This window comes from Henckelia pumila, chromosome 4 (assembly GCF_033568475.1).
Source record: "Henckelia pumila isolate YLH828 chromosome 4, ASM3356847v2, whole genome shotgun sequence".
Classification (NCBI taxonomy): Eukaryota; Viridiplantae; Streptophyta; class Magnoliopsida; order Lamiales; family Gesneriaceae; genus Henckelia; species Henckelia pumila.
In genome coordinates, this window is record NC_133123.1 from 71,860,298 (window position 1) to 71,879,171 (window position 18,874).

The following is an 18,874-nucleotide window of genomic DNA, read 5'->3' on the forward strand; positions in this document are numbered from 1 at the left end:
TCATTTAGACTTGATGAAGCCAACTCTTCTTCGAGTAATTCTGCATCATCATTGTTAGTGCGAGAGACTATTGACATTGATTCATCAAATACAACATGCATAGATTCTTCAACAAGTAATGTACGTTTATTAAAAACTCTAAAAGCCTTACTTGTTATGGAATACCCAAGAAAAATACATTTGTCGGATTTGGCATCAAATTTGCCAAGGTTGTCCTTACCGTTATTATGTATATAGCATTTGGAACCGAAAGCCCGAAAGTATGAAATGTTAGGCTTTCTCCCTCTCCATAATTCATATGGAGTTTTCTTGAGAATTGACCTTATTGATACACGATTAATGATGTAACAGGCAGTGTTCATTGCTTCAGCCCAAAAATATTTTGGTAGAGAATGCTCAAATATCATGGTCCTCGCAATCTCCACAAGTGTCCTATTTTTCCTCTCAACGACCCCGTTTTGTTGAGGAGTCCTAGGACAAGAAAAATTGTGACCGATGCCTTTCTCTTCACAAAAGTTTGAAAAACTCTCATTTTGAAATTCAGTTCCGTGGTCACTACGGATCTGTTTTATAGAAAGATTTTTCTCATTCTCAACCCGTATGACAAAAGTTTTAAAATAATCAAAGGCATCATTTTTGTGGGCTAAAAACAATGTCTACGTGTAACGTGAAAAATCATCTACAATGACAAATGCATAAAGCTTCCCTCCTAGGCTAGCGTTTCTCGAGGGACCACATAGATCTAGGTGAAAAAGTTCAAGGGGCATAGAAGTAGATATAAAATTTTTGCTTTTAAAAGATTCTCTTGTATGTTTTCCAAGTTAACATGCATCACAAACAGAATCTAATTTTAAATTGAGTTTTGGCATACCAACAACTAAATCAAGTTTAAAAAAAATTTCTATGGTACTAGGACCAACATGACCTAGTCGTCTATGCCAAAGAATGTTGTCATCAACATTCAAAGATACAAGGCTTTTAATATTTGATAAAGATAAATTATTTAAAGAAACCTTGTATACGTTTTCACTTCTATATCCTTTGAAATTTATGGATTTGTCAGATGTGAGTGATATAGTGCAGTGTTGGGGAGTGAATTTGACTTCATAACCTCTATCGCACAATTGACTTATGCTTAGTAGATTATGTTTAAGCCCTTTCACTAGGAGTACATCATCAATCAAGCAAGATTCAGATATACCTATTAAGCCGATTCCTTCAACAACTCCTTTGTTGTTGTCTCCAAAGGTGACAGTTCCCTTCTCCTTTGGTTTGATGGATTGTAGAAGCTCCTTGTTTCCCGTCATATGTCTAGAACATCCACTGTCTAGATACCATATGCTAGGGAGAATATTTTTCCTATTTCCCTACAAAAAATTTATTTTGGTACCCTTTAGTTCTTTTGGGTCCACAGTGTTAGAAAAGAGAGATACAAAATAGACTTCTTAGAGTTCAGTCTCTCATAGCAACATCATCTCCACTTTCTAAGAGTGCTCCTAGTAGTAGGTAGGGCTATGCCTCTTTAAAAACCTATTTTCTTGGACAGAGCAGCGTTCATCAGGAAGACCAGTCGCATCAAGGCAATTTAAACCGGTCTATGATGAACTCTCTTAGATCATGATCTCATAATGCCAACTGATGAGTTGTTAAGTACTCTTAGGCCTCCATTTCATATAGCTCTTTTAATTATATTGAAATCTTAAAGATCTACATTTATGTCTAACATGTCCTATTTTACAACAATAAGAGCATGTAGGGGGTAATCTCATTTTTGCCTTTGCAATTAGGCTAGTAAAATCTATAGATTTCTTACCATACCCTATTCCACCCTTATCAAAACTACATTTTTGCATGCTTAGTAAATTATTCAAGTTATTACTACTTACATTGAATTTATCAAAAGATTTCTCTAAGTGAGCTATGTCATCCTTTAATCTTAGGTTTTCATGCTCCTTAGTTTCTAATTCATGTTTGAGCTTTTTATTTTCTTTTCTAAGAGATTTAGCCATATCAAACATGTTTTTATATGCATGTAGTAGTTCGTCATAGGAAGGTACCTCATCATCGTCGTCGGAGACGATGTCATCACTTTTAGCCATGAGGCAGATGTTGGCTTCCACCTCGTCATCGTCGCTATCGCTCCAAGTGGCTAGAAGTGCTTTCTTCTTTCCCTTGTCAACTTTCTTCTTGAGAGGACACTCATTTGCATAGTGGCCTTGTTGTTGACAGTTGTAGCAAGTAACTTCCTTATCCGGATTCTTTTGGAATTTGTTTCTTCGCATGAATCGTTTGAACTTTCTTGCGAAGAGCGCCATATCATCATCATCATCATCTTCTTTGGATTGGCTAGATAGAGCAATCCCTTTTGCCTTGGTATATTCTTTCTTTAATTCCTTCCTTGTTGATAATTCCAGCTCATGGGTTTTTAGAGTCCCATGTAGTTGATCAAGATCGTAGGATGCGGTGTCGCCTTTGTTTGACTCGATGATGGCCGTCCTCTTGGCATCCCACTCTTTGGGTAAGGCGCGTAGAGCTCTCCTCCACACTTGTTTGGTTGGATATTGTTCCCCGAGTTGGGCTAGCTCATTGATAATTTGAGTAAGCCTTCGGAACATAGTATCTACATCTTCGTTTGATTCCATCTCGAATGTTTCATATTTGAGTTGGAGTAGATCGATCTTCGTCTCTTTGACTTGATTAGTCCCTTCATGGCATATCTCCAACTTGTCCCATATCTCTTTAGCGGATGAGCACATTGAGATCCGGTTGTACTCATTCATATCTAAGGAACAATGAAGAATATTCATGGCTTTAGCATTTTGAGAAATTAATCGCATGTCCTCCTTGGAAAAGTCGTCCATTCCCTTGGGAATTTTGACACCCTCAACCTCTTTAGTAGGTATGTAGGGACCTTTCACAGTAACTTTTCAAAGATCATAATCTACGGATTGGATATATAGGGACATTCGGTTTTTCCAATATCCGTAGTTTATGCCATTGAAAAGAGGAGGACGATTTGTTGATTGCCCTTGAGCATAGTCGCTCGCTAGATTTGCCATAGAGCCTTTTTGAAAATATTTTGTAAAAAAGGTGGCTCTGATACCACTTGTTAGAACCTAATAGGGGGGGGGGGGAGATTTAGGTTCTATTGACAACTTTAGCAATTTAAAGCGATTATGCAAGTATGCAAGCGGAAGACTTAAAGCAATAAAAAATAAATGCGGTAAATAAATGCGTAAAAGAAATAAAGCGATAAATGAGATAGGATATGTTTATGGAAGTTCGACGATAAATCGTCTACGTCTCCCCTTCTTGGTTAAGATTGATTAACCAAGGATCCACTAGCACTTCAACTCTTGGCCTTGATGGCTCAAAGGATAGCCGTACAACTCAACACGATCACCGCGTCGATACAACTCGAACACTTGGCCTTAAGGGCTCCAAGGATAGCCTCAACACAACACTTGACTTCACACTCAAGTGCTTACAACGATAGCACAACACACTTGGCTTCACACTCAAGTGTTTATAACAATAGCACAACCAACTCACAAACTATTTTTACAAACACTCTCAAATATATCACACGAACACTTTGATAGTGAGAAATTGCTTGCAAAGGAGAGAAGAGATGAGTTGAGATGTCTCCAAATGAACTTGGATGGCCTCTATTTATAGTTGGCAAAGATTTGAATCTAATTTGAGTGCTTGGAGCGTGTGTTAAGAAGTCAAGGAGAGACAAAAAAGTATTCGGCGCCGCTGCCATCTTTTTCCCAGCACTGAGCGGATTTTGTGGAAAAATCATATCTTCCAATCTAACCGTTGGATTGATCTGCAATTTGAACTGAAGCTTTAAAGCATCCAGATCTGCATTCTGAACTGTGGAGATGTGATTTTAACGGGTCAAACATTTCCAGTAATTTTTTGAAGTTACTTCATCATGTTTTCGAACCTGTTCTATGCAACAAATTTTAAAAATTCATAACTCTTAATCCTTCTGTTGGATTGACCTGAAATTTGGACAGAAGCTTTATAACATCATAATACGGAATCTGATTGGTAGAGATTTGATTTGGATTTCTCAAACATTCCCAATTATTTTCTAAAGTCGAATCTTCATGGTTTCGTTCCTTGCAGAAGTGGGTACTGTGCAGCATATATGGAAAAATTCATATCTCTCATTATAGCCGTTGGATTGCTCTCAAATTTGGACAGTACTTGTAACACTTCTTTATCTAGATTATGAATGGTGAAGATCCGATTTGGAGTCATATAAAATTTCCAGTAATTTTCGGAAGTTGCTGCTCCATATTTTGGCTTCTTCTTGTCTTTTTCTACATATCTCTTAACAATGTTCCATCCATTCAATGAGCAATACAAGACTTTATAAATACATGTATAGCTTCAAAATAACTTCCAATAATTTATTTTTCAATAAATCTAATCTGCAAAATCTCACTTTAAATGGTTAGTAACAATTAACCGAGTTTTGTAATCATCAAAACATAATATTATGAGACTTGTTAATGCATTAAAAACATTAATCTCATAACACGAGATTTGTATACGTTTAAGGCGTAACAATAACTTTTATTAATATTGCATGAGTTACAATGAAAAGTTGAAAAAGAGCTAGACATGACCGGAATGGCCTTATTAGAAACTAGATGACTGACAACAGCCGAGGTGGAATGACCCAAACGGGAGTGCCAGAGAAACAGAGACTCAGCAGCAGTGGTGAGGGCGACAGGGACAGTAGAGATAGTGGTAGGAGATGGCCAGACATAAACACCATTCTTACATGGACCCGTTTGCAGTAGAGCTCCCGTGTGAAGATCCATCACCTGAAACGACGAGGGAAGGAAGGTAACAGACACATTATTAGTATGACAGAGCTGAGCAACAGAAATAAGATTCTTTTGCATTGAAGGTGAAACATCTACTACTAATAAATGCGGAAAAACTTTTTTTTTAAATAATACTATACATATACGCCCATACATATATGTATATAAAAATAACATACTTTTCTTAAGTAACCTAAAAAAAATATTAAATAAATAAATCCTTAAAAATGTTTCATGCATCAATTTAAAATAATAAACAATACTGCTGAAAAATCTCATACGCGGAAACGATAGTAAAATAAATCATGTTTCAAAACTCAATGCAATAATCTAAATAACTGCGACGGTCACGGGGTCCACTGACATGCTCGCTCATACGTCCTCGCCACCGGTAGGAGCTACATAGACATCATCATACTCACCTGCACCATATAAGCGTAGTGAGCCTAGAGGCTCAACATGTCTAATCCTTGATAACGAGGTTTAAAATAATGCATCACATAATCATACTAATACATATAACTTACGTGGATATGCATGCATGATCTTAAAATAAATGCATCACAAAAATTATTCATCATCAGTCGTACATACATCATAACTAATCATACATAACATAATTGAGCATGTCATAATCATAAAAACTGAGTATGGTCATATCCATGAATGTGACTAATAACTGTGCCGACTGATCAGTCTAAGAACCATCGTACGTGGCGATGGATAAATCCACCTCTATGCTGGTAGTAAACTACCTTTGTGCCAGTGGTAAAACCACTTCTATGCCGGTAGTAAAACTACCTCTGTGCCGGTGGTAAACCACCTCTGTGCTGTCACACCACTTCAATTTCCATAAAAATATTTTTCATGCTCAATTCTTAATCATAAACACATCATAAAATATTTCATGTATGCATGCACTTAAAATATGTCCGTAATATATATTTAATTAATTTTAATAATAAATATACTTATACTTAAAATAAACTTCATGCATAAAAAAAGAATTAAATATATATTCCGGACTTAGTTAATTTTCATGGGTTGGTCCAGACTGCTGACCACTCACTCAAAGCCCATTAAACTTAAATAAAAGCCCTATTATCATATTTTAGCCCAAATAACTTAACTAAACTTAACTGGGCCTAAATAAAAATATTTAAGCCCACTAACTTAATTAAACCCAATAAAACTCTAGACTGGCCCAAAAATCCATTTACTGACCCAAAAATTCCCATGGGCTCCCAACCCATAAAAATCAATGGGCTAACTTAAATAAATATTTAAGGACCAAATAAAATTATTTGGAATCCCAAATAATTTTCTAAACATTAAACTGGCCCAAAAACTAATTAAAACTCTTAATTACTTAAAAATTAAAATACCCGAGCCCGGCCAACCTAACCCGGACCCGGACCCTACTGACCCGATCCATGACAACCCAGACCCGACCCAGACCACCCAGCCCAAGCCCAGCCCGAAATAAAACCCAAAAGTTCAAAACTTAACCCAAGCATATTTCTGCACAGAACCAACTTCGTGCAGCTATACTAATTCCTTTTTTTCTCTCTGATCAGACAATATTTGACCATGAAACCACTTCTAGCACTTAGATAACATCAAGACGTTTCCATCAAGCTAAAAATCAGCCCAAACGGTGGTTTGAGGAAGGAGAACGAAGCCCTGCAACAGGCTGTTCTCCCAGCTCACGTCCAACCCTGAGCGGCTGCCGTAAATCCGATCGTTCTCCCTACTCCGGCCATATTTTTCCGTGAACCCACTTCTCAATCCTAGCCAACATCTATGGGGTTCAAACCCTTCAGACCTCATCCAAAACCATTGCCTTAGGAGTGAGAACGAAGCTCTGCACCAGACGCCTTCCTCCTCCTCGCGTGCAGACTGAGCAGTCGCCAAACTTTCGTTCGTGCGGCTTCCTCCGACAACCAAAGACCGTGAAACCACTTCCAAAACTTAGAAAACATCTAGGAGGTTCTAACCCAACAAGATTTACCCCAAGTCGTGGTCTGAGGAAGGAGGACGAAGCTCTCTTCCCCGAAACCCTAATCTGCGATCCTGGGCAGAAAACTCCATCTTCGATTTTAGCCTACCCCAGCTTCAAATCCCGACTTAGCTCTACCCTAGGGACCCTTAATCACCCTCTGAACCATGGACCAGCAGTTGGTTCGAACCCATACCATAAAAACGTGATGAACATGCATCAAACAAGAGCAAACTCATGAATCAAAGGAAAAACCATTAAATTCTTGCATGAACTCATAAATTCTTATAAAAACGTGAGTAGTAGCTTATATGGTGGTAAAGGAAAGGAATTAAACATGCCTTTTTAATTGATTGACGAAAGTGGATGCGTATACGGGTCCCCGGGACGACGAACGAACCAAAATCTTCAAAACTAGAGCTTGATTGGCTATGGGGGATGAGTTTTCTGCTAAGAGGCGTGAAAAGGGGTTGAAGAAAAGGGTGGAGGCTTCTGATGGGGTTTGGAATAGATTAGGGAGTGTTTTAGGTTTAAATTTTGGGTAGATAATATATTAATAATAGATATTACTCAAAATAAAGATATTATACCTTAAGCAAAATCTTTAAAACTCTTAAAAATAATAATAATCTGATACTAAAAACCATTATCCCGAAATTAAGACTTAAGAGATTTTTAAATATTAATAAAAGTCAATAAAATGACTTATTTTGGCCAAAAATAAATTATTAAATAAATATATAACTAAATACTAAAATTTTCTTGACAAAATACCTTAAAATAATATTTTAAGGCTCATAAAACTCATAAAATATTTTTGGCTCAAAAGTTGGTATATCGTCCGTCCACGGTCCCGTCTACGCGATCAAATAACTTATTTACTCAAAAATATAAAAATACAATAATTACGAGTTAAATGCTAAAATAAATTTTAAATCATGCATATAATTCACATAATAACACATAAATGTCATTTAAACCAAATATAAATTTTTAAATAATTATTTTCCCTAATTATGCATGCGAATTTACGTATTAAAATTTCCGGGTGTTACAGAAGGAACACATAAAGTATCATACAATGATAAGAACGACAAAAATATAGGTAAATTAAGAGTTCCAGTATGTGAGATGGACAAACCAAACCCATTTCCCACAACAATGTTGTCAGGGCCATGGTAGGGCGAGCGCGAGGAGAGATTTGCTAAGTCTGTGGTGACATGATGAGAGGCCCCAGAGTCTAGAATCCATTCGGCAGGAGTTGAATGAGGATAGGGGTGGGATGCGGTATGGGATTGAGGTGGAGCATAGGCAGGACGTGGTTGAGGAGGTGAAGGTTGGTTCGGTTGGGTCCATGGGAGATGTTGATATGTGGTACATCGCCGGGCAGAGTGTCCTGGGGTGCCACAGAGTTGGCAGCGGCCGAGGTAAGGACGTGGAGTGTGGCTGGAGTTGGCGGGGCGTGGCTGCCAAGTGTTTGAGGGACGAGAATCACGACCCCATGGACCACCCGGGGAACGAGTCTGACCAAGGGAGGAGTTGTAGGGCTGCTGGTGTCCGGAACGAGAAGCAGCGAAGGCTGTAGTAGGATGGCCAGAAGGTGGTGCTTTGGCAGAAATTTGAGCCTTGAAGTGGAGAAGCTTTTCGTGCAATTCATCAAATGAAACAGGAACATCACGAGCTTGGATAATTGTCATCAAGACCATGGAGCACTTTCAGGGTGAGGTCTTCAATGTCGATGGGGACATTCATAAGAGCAAGGGTATCAACAGTGGCTTTGATGTCGTGCATATAATCTGTGATAGACTTGGAGCCTTTGACCGGATTAGCAATTTGAGTTTTGAGTTGTAGAATACGACCACGACTAGGGGCCGCATAAGTTTTGGCCAAGGTTTGCCATGCATCATAAGATGTGAGAGAGGTGGCAATAAACGGAATTAAGGTGGGAGTGAGTGCACCAATAATACCGTTGAGCAACAATTGATCTTGGCGAATCCAGAAGGCATGAGCATTATTGGATACCGTAACATCGGCACTGGTGATGGTCCGCGAAGGGCACGGTGTGGAGCCGTCTACATAGCCAAAGAGATCATAACTAATGAGCAAAGATTGAAATTGAAGACGCCATGTCGGGTAGTTTGTAGAGGTGAGTTTCAAAGGAGCTTGAGCCGCCACATTGATGGCAATAAGCGAGGCGGACGGTGGAGGGGAGGTGGTGGTTGTCACAGTGGTGACGGAGGGCGAACTGTCGGCCATGGAAGAAAAAAAAAATTTGGTTTAGTGTCGTTGGCCTAAGGGCTTTGATACCATGTGAAGATTGAGAGAATGATAATATTATTGATTGCATAGAAGCATATTTATACAAACGTAAAACTATCAATCTAGATGGATGGATACAAATCACATCCCAATATAAACTACAATATACAAGGTAACAATATAAATAAGAATATAAGATATAATAAAATCCTAACAACTTATATCTTAACATCTACTGTATGATATAATCTATTTTTATCTTCAATTTAAAATTTAACGTAACTGTTTATCAACTTCCTTTCACTTCATATAGTTTTTAATCTTCCTAAATTTTTTTATTCACGTAGTTTTTATTTATCATGTTGAAAATGTATCGCGTGTGATACGGTGCTTTGACCGTCAGTTATTCTAAAATGTTTGTCTTTAAAATTTTTTAATTCGATTAATGGTTAATTTAAAAATTTTAAAATATAAGACAATTTTTAAAAATAACTTAATCTGAAGCCAAATTTGATTATGATAGTTTGTAAGTGTAATTTGGAAAATATCCCTCAATTTGATTTGTCTTCTCCTGCCCGTTCTCAAAGGTGTCAGAGTTGGTGGAGTAAGTGAGCATCTGGTTAATAATGAAAAGTTCAATTCTTTCTACCAACATATTTTCGAACAAGCCTATTGCACACAACTTGTCAACACGATTTACCTGGATAACGTTATTTACGGACTATTGTGTTAACGTGTGAGTTTACTCTACATGCACCAATAACTATCGAGGATTATAGAAAAAAAATTAGAGTTTTCCTAAATTTAAGCCTTGAAAACGACAAAACTTCTCCATAATGAAAGGGTAAGACATTAATCACGACATTTGATGTTTAATAATTTTTTATTGGTTGGTCTTCCCTCAATGATATTGACATTATTTTATAGCGATAAAATCATGGAAGAAATTCTGTCGTTTATTATTGATATATCATCACAAGTCAGTCGCATTTCATCGTAAATTTTATATTATTAAGGATACATTTCTTTTTTCCTTCTGTTTTTAAAATAATGGTGAATAATTTAAACTATTAATTGTTGAGAACACAAAAGAATTTATTAAATTAAATAGGAAAATTAGTGCAGGTTATTCGGCAAAAAAATTCCGATGAGACGGCGTCACGGGTCAATTTTTGTTAAAAATCTCCTGTTTGGGCCACTAATGAAAATATTATTTATTAAGCTGAAAATATTATTTTTTATTGTAGATATGATCAGGTTGACTCATCTCATAAATAAAAATTCGTAAGACTGTCTCATAAGAGATTTGCTCATTTTTTAGTTATAAGCCATATATGTGTCATTTGATATTTTATTCTTAAAATTTTTTCCGATAGAATCAAATCATTCAATCCAAATACCATCTTAGTAAATTTTTTTCAAGCACAAAATCTTATGTGAAGCGGTATAATGATTAATTTTGTGAGGTGAATCTCCAACTCGACCCGATTAATGAAAAATAATTACTTTTATGTCAATTAATTAATACTTTTAATTATTGATATGAACGAGTTGATACGTCTCACATATATAAATCCATAAAATTGACTCATAGTAAGTGTAACTATTTTATACACTTCCTCCTACAAATTTAAATTATTAAATTAATATGTTATATATATTTACATTTACTCAAATTTACCATTATATCTCTTTCATTATTATCATTTTTTATTTTTATTATTCAATAATATCTAGAATATATGGAGATATTAATTAATATATTATAAAAATTATTTCTTTAGTTAATTTTTTTATTTAAAAACTATTTACACCATAATAATATATATGCTTCTAAAACTATATGTTTATACGTACATACAATATAATAAAAAAGTAAAAAAAAATTGAAATGTTAGATATAAAAAACTACTTTGATATTTGAACTTAATCTTGGAAAAAAATAATAATACAATAAAATATAATAATAATATCTAATTATGGATATCAATATTCCTATTAAGATCATATCATAATAAATTATTAAGCAAAACAAAACAGTATATGCATTTTATTTTCTTCGGTTTACAAAGATCATGTACTTCTTCATCCGTTTTGTTGGGGGTACAATAATTGTCTTTACTGGGCAGAGCGATCGAACCATGACGCTTGGACTACTGTGCGGTTTAAAATATTTGAGTAACACTATTACCACTTAGCTTTTGGTAAAACGACAAGCACTCGGTCTACAATGGGTATCAGAGGCAAGATCACGAGTTCGATTCCCATTGATTGCAACAAGTGCAATTATTGAGAGAAATTGTTGGGGTACAATAATTGTTTTTGCTGGGTAAAACGATCGAACCATGATGTTTGGGATGCTGTGCGATATAAAATATTTAAGTTGAACCATTACCACCATGCGAGAACATCGCCTTCAACCACTCCTCTTTTTTGTTTTTGTTTTTTCTAACGTAAAATCCACATTGCATCAAATAGACATGAAGTCCTTTGTTTCATCACAACAAAACATAGGAATCACATCCAATAACAATAAAGGAGTATTTGCAATCACTAAAAAAAAAGATTGCTAGATTTTACTTAAAAAAATCACTTTTGTGTGTTTCTAGCTTAAACCCAGATTATATGTTATTTTATGCTTAACTTAATTGAAATTCAAAAGCTAGTTATATGGTGATTACGATTATCCAAAAATAATTCTAATAGAAAAGTCAATGTTAAAATAACTCTAATAACTTATTTATCAAACACTATCCAACTTTGATTTTTAGATTTTCATATTTGTTTCCAAACACTACCAACGTTTGATTTTTCTTAACTTTTTTATAATCTATAAATTTAATCCTTCTACAAAAACATAATCTTTTGCAAACACTCACTAAAAGATTTCTCATATGTAAACAATGATGAGCGACCATTCCTCTTAGATAGTGCGCACACATCTTCTATGATTGGAGCATGTTGACCGACCATTCCTCTTAGATAGTGTTTGAGATTGTTTTCAAAAAATGATTTTGAGCTTTTCCTTCACAATTTTTTAAAAAGAAGAAGTAGAAAAGCTCATAAACTGTAGAGACCCGCACCGTGGTCATCTACTAATCAGAAACTTAAGCATACAGTAATCTTAATAAAACAAAATCAGAAGTACTACAGCGGAAACCAACTTAGTTATACAAACCCAAGAAAAAAAATTCGAATACTAAAGTAAATACAACTACATCGAATAAATTCTTAGCATTCACCCACGGAAATACAATAATAAAACCCTTGCTGGGACAGATTCCCCAACTGCTGCCAAACTCTGAGACTAAGTCTGCCCCGATCCTCCTTCTCCATCTAACCTGAGGCCCCACCCACCGAATGGGATGTCCAAGAAACACAAAAACATGGACGTGAGCGAACTATGCTCAGTATGAGAGTATGACTTTACAAATATTATATGAGCATGAATGCAAGTATCCAGAATACCAAGACTCAAGGTCAAGAAACTCTGTTCAGATAGACTCGGTGGCATGGTATGTATCACTCTGTGCCATCGCACCAAGAGGTGGCTCACGCACCGAACAGTGGATATAGGTGACCTGATCATCACGAGTCCATGTGTCCAACCACCTACTAACACATTAGGGTAAACACCCAACTACATGATATCTCAAGGATAAAAACTCAATATGATAATGTATGAAACATAATATCGTGACATAATATATGCAGATAAAATCATGTCATATAAATAATGCAACACATAATACATGCATACTCAGTCAGGATATCTCGAACAGTGCTTCCGTATCTCAATAATATCATAAAAGCTACACCAGCTCAACTGTCCAAGCCTATAATCATAAGATTACTATATTACTAATCAACATCTAAAAGCCTTAACTAAGCTAATAGATAATTCAAAAATATTTATAGGAACTCGGATATACCTCCGTCCGTCTTTAGCCCGTTGATGTTGATGACCTCAGAACTTGGGAACAACTCCGCTAAGACCCAGGAACGCCTAAGGCCCACCCCTCACCAAAGAAGGCTGAAGAAAACCCTTAAAACTACTCAGAAGTCGAGAGAGAAGTTGGTGAATTTGCAAAGAAAATGGGCTCTCGGATGCCCTATTTATAGGCGGAAATCGGACGCTCCGATCTCGAGTTCGGATCGTCCGATGGGGGCATGCGAATCACGTGGCTAAATCCACGCCATCTGTCTCGCCAGCACTTCGGACGCTCCGATCTTGGACTTCGGATGCTCCGATCGTAGCCACGTGTCAATCTCATGTTGACAACACATCGAACACCTAAATGTTAGAGTTCGAATCGTCCGATCTTGGGTTCGGATCGTCCAATTGCACCGTAACCCACTGAACTCCATTCTAGCTTCCGCACACTTCGGATCCTCCGAACTGGGTTCAGACCTTTCGACTCGCCTAAGACAAAAATCCCAAAATTAATATTTTTAATCCAAATTAAGCCCTTAATTTATCTTTAATTATTTTTAACCACTTAATCTTGTTAAATGAGATTGGACTACTACATAAAAAACTTTTTTGGAAGCAATCTCAAACATTACATTATTGTATACGAGATATTTTCGACCACAAAACTTTATTAAAATATAAATTTTCAGTACTGTTATTGAATTTAGTGTTTAAATTAGTTTCAAATAATTTAATTGAATTTGTTTAAATTTTTAGTAATAATTTATTTAATAAAATAATAAGATTTAATTGTGCAATTGTTGAAATTGCGCAACGACGAAATTGATTTTTTTCCCCTGTACCTATACTGGTTACCTTGTCCAATTCAGAAAAAACTAAAGCTTCGAATTTTTTTTTAAACGGAAGAGAAAAAAAGAGGACGTAATTAAAAATAGGCTCTTTAAAACAAATTCAACCTCTCACATTTTCTTGAATCATTAATATGAGCCTCAATTTCCAAGAAACATAATTAAAATCAATGGTCATTAAACATAAATTATTGATTTAGACAAAGATATGTATTTGACTATACTTTGCCAAATTAAAAAGGAACATCCGAAACACTAGTATTAGCGTTTTGTATTTTTTGTTCTGTTTTTTGTTTTGTTTTTTGTTCTGGTGGGAGATGAGTTTGTTATAATTAAATCTCGTTCTTGAAACATAATTTCAAATTTATGATCTTCTTGGTATGAAATGAATAATAAGTCATTGACTATATTGTCAACTTTTGCGTAGTGGAATTATCGAGATGGATTAGATATTATTTCATATATGGGAAGATTATAAAGAGTCAATTCCACGAAGTTTAAACTAAATTCAACAAGAAGCTTCGCATCAACCAATTACAATCCTTGTGAATTCAAAAAACTATACAATTGATCTAGTTCATACATCATCTACTATATTTTGATATTTGATCTTGTGTGTATGTATAGGCATATAATTATGTTATATTCTAAATTAGTCGCAATGCATTGTTACAAGTCGGTAGCTTTATAATGAATTTTATATGGAATTTTTTTCATTTACTTTTATTTGCAATGTAAAGGGAGTTTTTGCAAAATATTTTACTTTTTAAATGAGTAAATTTATAAATTATGAAGAAGTGAGAAAAAAAAATTTAAAAGTGAGTCGTGTTTAAAAATAAAAAGGAAAAGTGAAAAATATTGAGGTCGAGTATTTGGTAAATAATAGATTATAATACCAAATTTTTTTAAAAAAATACAAAAAAATCCCTCATTAGAGATACTTTTTGATTGTGTACTGTAAAATATAAATGAATGTGAAGGTTAATTTTAGATTAGACAAAAACATTTGAGGTAAGAGTTTCTAGAAATATTTTCATGAAATATTGATTAGTTTATGTTGACACAAAACTTTTAGGAGACTATCCAGCCGGTCAAGATTTTGAAATAGATTTCCGATTCGATTCGAGTCATGAAAAATATTATTTCTCATTACATATATATACGAATCGAATCGACTCATTTAAAAAATACAAATCCGCAAGATCGTTTCACAAGATATATATCTACTGTCGACTGTCATTTTTGCAGTGTTTTAAAAATCGGACCGGACCGGACCGGCCGGTTCGATCGGGAACCGGTCGCTGGTCCGGTCCGAAATACCCCTAAAAACCGTTTTAACGGTTCAACCGCTCAGAACCGGTCAAGAACCGGTCAAAATCGGTCGAATCGGCCAAGAACCGGCTAAGAACCGGTCCCAAGAACCGGCCAGAAAACCGGTTGAACCGGTTTTCGAATTTTTTTTAATTTTTTTTTAAAAATTGTTTTTTTAATTTTTAAATCTTAATTTAATATTTTATTATATATATACACATGATTATTTTAAATTTGTACTTCGTTAAAAATATTATTTTTCTATTATTATATTTTTTTAATTAATTTATTTATTTATAAAAATATAGTATATATAACTATAATTAATATTTTGAATATATTTATATAGTTATTTATTTTTTAAACTATGATAAATATATTTTTGTTTATTTATATACATCTTTTAGATTTATAAAATTTAAAAGATATTATTAATTATATTATATTATATAAACGGTTTTCCGGTCCGACCGTTCGGTTAAAACGGTTGAACCGGTTGGACCGTTTTTTTAAGATAGACCGGTTCGATCACCGGTCCGGTTATGAAATCATTGCATTTTTGTGTAATTAACTACATTTTTATTTTCCAAACAATTTAGGGCATGATTGATACGTTGTACAAGAATAATGTAGGAATGAAATCAATTTTGGAATGGAACGAGATTGAGAATGTAATGGTTGTTATATTCTATTCGATTGGTACTGGTTGAAATAAAAATGGAATGTAATGAAATTATTCTTAATTAAAAAATATATTTTAACTACATAGATCAAAATAATAGTTATTCATAGGATTATTATTATTATTATTATTATTATTATTATTATTATTATTATTAAATTTAACATTATATAGTTTAACTAATTTAAATTTATATTTTTACAATAATAATTATTATTTTATTATAATAATAAGATACAATTATAATATTTTTTTAATTTTTATAATAAATAAATAATATTATTTATTATTTTAAAAATTAAATTAATATAATAATAATATTTTTATAATAAATAAATAATAATATTTTTTATTAATACTTTTATGATTAATAATAATAAATAAATCATAATACTAATAATTAATAAATAATATAATTATTTATATATATATATATATTATAATATATTATTATAATTATAAAGATTAATATTAGTTTAAATAATCTAAATATAAAAAAAGATTTGTATATGAACATGAAAGTGGAAGGTGGGAATGACCATTCTCATTCAAAATGGGGTTGTGTCTATGCTGCCCCTATTAAGGCAGTGCCCGAATGAGGATCTAACAACTCATTTTTGTTGCATTTGAGATGTTCACATGAACATTTCAAATGCAAAAAAATATGAGCCGTCAGATGCAGCACATGAGCAGTGCTCATGTGCTAGCATAAACAAGACTGTCCATGTACTAACATAGACAAGACCCCAAAATGGATGTAATGACTATTCTCATGTTCATGAGAATTATTCATTTCAATGTGAATGAACATTCTCATTCTAATATTAAACCAATCATGAGTCCCTCATATCAAGCATGCCCATGATTGGTAGGAGAGAATGAGGTAGGAATGAAATGAGTATTCTAATTTCATTCTCTACAATCATGTTTGGCTTGGATTTAGAATGAGAATGTCCATTCACATTGGAATGATTATTCCCATATTCATGGGAATAGTCATTCCATCCATTTTGGATAGGAATGACCATTCACACTCCTAATTTTTTTCTATTTATAAATCCTTCCCTTATTTAGTTTAATAAAATACCTAAAATAATAATCATAATTATAATAATATTACCAATTAATTCACTATCATTTATAAATATAAAATTATTACTGAGTGATGATGATAATATTATATTAATAACTAAATAAATAAAACAATCACTTAATAATCATGTATATTATAAAAATATATAACATAATATAATAATTTTTAAATAATAAATATCATAATATTTTATTAAAATACACTTATTTTAATAAATAAAATACTAATAATAATAATTACTAAATTAAGATTAATAGTTATATTAATTTTACTATAAAGATAATTTTATAATGATTAATAGACTACAAATAGTTATAATTTTTTTATTGTTTTTAAATAATAATTATAATAAATATTTTTTTTAACCTATAATAAATATTTGTGTGTAGCTATTATTTCGGATTTTAATGAAAACATTATTTCATAATTAAAAATAATTCTATTCTATTCCGATACCAATCATTTGAATGGAACAAACTTATCATTTCATTCATATTTTTATTCCATTTCAAAATTGATTTTATTTTAACTCTATTTCATTCAAGCATATCAATCATGTCCATAAAAATGGATTTTACTAATAAATCGACCCGTTTTCATGGAAATCCACGACTGCCTATGTTTCACCAACCGTAGATATGAAAACCCCGTAAAATATGGGAGTTTTTAGAAGCCAAAAATAAATAATTATAGGTATGTCGCAAAAAGTCTTGGCTTCAAATAAAGTCAGCCAATTAGCTGCACTTTATTAAATTATTAATATATTAATATTAATTAATTATTACTTTAAACACCAGCCACACGGGCCAGCTTACACGCTAAACATTTATTTAATTTGCCGATGCTACACGTTCTTATTATACACCGACCTAAACAAATTTTATAATATAGCATATGTTCATATACGGCACGTTGAGAAATTATGAACCTGAATTTGAACATTTATTATGGCTCATCGATACATTCTAATTTCTTGTGAATTTAAATAATATAATATAAAATAACAAAATTGGTCTTTTTTTCGATGTGAGTAAACGTGTTAGTGCCATATTAGTGCTTTTGAGGAAAAATGAGTAAATTACCACAAAATTGAAAAACTAACGACTAATAAAACTCAACTTTAACATTAAAAAAAAAACTAATTACATAGGCGACGAAAATTAGAAATTTCCTTTAAAATAATTTGAAATGTAAATTATAAATCCCATGTCAAAATTCAAATTCTTATCGTGAAGACAATTTATGTTGTTTTTTTAAATGTGTATATATGGTTGTATACTATTCACTACTAGCTACATTTTGAAATTTGCTATTTTTTGAATTATATGCATGGACTACCACAACAATTTATTTTTTTTATATTTTTTCAATTTTATCCCATCCTCATATTTCGAAATTTAGAATCCATTTCTCAAATTCTAGTAAATTTAACATGAATATTAATTTTATATAAAAAAATCTAACTAGTTAAATCATGTATTCAAAAATCTTTATACCGTAAAAAATCATAACTAAATGAATATGTGGTTTAAATTAAACAATACATAATATTCATATATTATATATGCACAAGCAAGGATATATATATATACACACACATACATATTCATAAAAAAGTGTTTTTTTTAGTTTATAAAGTGTTTGGATGGTCATTTAAGTGCTTAAAAAAACACTTTTTAAAGTCAAATTTATAGTTTTTTTAAAAGCCCAAAATTAAAGCTTAAAAAAGCACATTTTTTTTAAAAAAAAAAGTTTATAAAATGCAAACGAGCTCAAAGACGTACAACCATCCGTATTTAAAATTTCAAAAAGCCAAATAAAAAATTTGCAATTTTTTGAATAAATTATATATGTATGTGGGCAAACATGATCTGGACAATAGTGGGCAACTTGGCCTCGAT